This window comes from Octopus bimaculoides, chromosome 3 (assembly GCF_001194135.2).
Source record: "Octopus bimaculoides isolate UCB-OBI-ISO-001 chromosome 3, ASM119413v2, whole genome shotgun sequence".
Classification (NCBI taxonomy): Eukaryota; Metazoa; Mollusca; class Cephalopoda; order Octopoda; family Octopodidae; genus Octopus; species Octopus bimaculoides.
Window position 1 is genome coordinate 102,491,912 of NC_068983.1, and position 1,710 is coordinate 102,493,621.

Here is a 1,710-nt window from a genome sequence, read left to right on the forward strand (position 1 = left end):
TGTGTGTGTGTGTGTGTGTGTGTGTGTGTGTATTTGTGTGTGTGTACAGTAGGCTTCTTTCAGTTTCTGTACAAAGAATTCTGCCATAAAACAGCAAATTGGTCATGGAAAATATATTAAATGCATGCACACAGACACACACGTATATATACTGATATATACTGTAAAATTCAGCATACACATGTATGTATATATATGAGTGTGCATTTCAAAGTATATTTATGTACAGTTTGCCTCTCCTATTCTCTCTCTCTCTATATATATAATATGCATATGTGTGTGTGAGTGTGTGCGTGCGTACATGTGCGTGTGTACACCCATTTGTGTTTATTTCTATGTATGTATGCCAAAACAGGTGTGTTTTATGACTTGTCATGTTTATACCTGATCGACTCGTTTTTTTTTGTTATGCTGTCATGGGAAAAGCAATTTGATAAAATTGTAACATTCATGAAAGTCTAACTTTCCTCTGCAAATGTTTTGGGATTTACTTGACTCCCTATAAAAGTTCATTCCTGACAAATACAAGTTCTGGGTATTAGTTCCACTAGACCAGTCTGTTTTTGAAGCAATCATCTAGGAATTCTGCAGATTCTTTAAATCACCAGCTGTTTTCTACCCTTGCCTAACGACTTTGTTAATTACGTTGGTAAAAACTATCTTTATATTTGCTTATATTCTCATGCTATTTTTACTTTGTTATTTTATTTTTCTCTCTATCTCTTGTTATTTTACTTACATTAATTATGGTGAACCCTTTTTAATTTCTAACACATTATCTTAACTGATATGGGTGTGTTTATTTGTGAAGAAAATTTTCTCTAACACAACAGAGGCATGGACTATCTTTACTCTTATATGTATCTTTTACTGACCAAATAAATATAATTTTGTCCAGTTCTGACCTCCCGCACATTGTATATGTAAAGCTGATGTAACAATGACGTTCTGTTTATCTGATAAGCTAGCTTTTTTTTATTTATATTAATTTGTGAATATACACTCATGCAATATGATGCCTAGCACATGTATTAAAGCTGACATATTTTCTTGTATACTGAAATTAATAGTACATGAAAAAGTTTACAAAATGACCAAAATCTTATGAAAATCACTGGTTAAATTTCAACTCTAATACTTCCTCACGCAGACACACACACTTGTATGACGTCTGATCAATAAGTATCCGGACTGTTGCCATAGTAATGAAGCTAAAACATGCAGAGTAAAGCTGCTTGGCGAAGATTGACATTGAACTCTGCTGTGCATGTGCACTAAGTTTTAATGTTCTAGCTCACTTCTGCTATTTACAGCAGTGCTTGGCAGGAAGGTGTGTAGCATGTGGTCATCACATTGACCAAGACAGAGATGCATATGGATGAGGGTGACTGTGTAGAGCATACCACCAAAGGTCTCGGTCACTAGTTATTACCTCTGTGAGGCTCAAAGTTCAGAAATCATGCTTCACCACTTCGTCCCATGTCTTCCCAGGTCTATCTCTACCACAGGATATTTTATATATTCCTTCATCAGAGACAGTGTGAGAAAATGTTTAAGTAATAGTTATTATTGAGAAGATACGAAATACAGAGTGAAGTGGATGAATGAAAACAGATGTGAGATATGTAAGGATATTGTATTTGCAGTACCATTATTTAAGCAGAATGGTTTATATATAAGTTTCCTGTACCTTATATATATGTATATATA

The 1,710-nt window shown here is 34.2% G+C and overlaps 1 protein-coding gene across 3 annotated transcripts in view; it reads left to right on the forward strand.

The window, feature by feature from the left end:
* The window catches only part of LOC106879548 (high-affinity choline transporter 1), a 217,228-nt gene that overhangs the window by 9,269 nt on the left and 206,249 nt on the right, over positions 1 to 1,710 (forward strand). The window contains exon 1 of one of the 3 annotated variants that reach the window (XM_052966389.1): positions 352 to 649. The exons of 1 other annotated variant lie outside the window; for it this stretch is intronic. The gene's annotated coding sequence lies outside the window, so the exon portion shown is untranslated. Of the gene's footprint in view, positions 1 to 351; positions 650 to 1,710 lie in introns of those variants that run through there. One more of the 3 variants, XM_052966392.1, reaches the window with a different exon arrangement.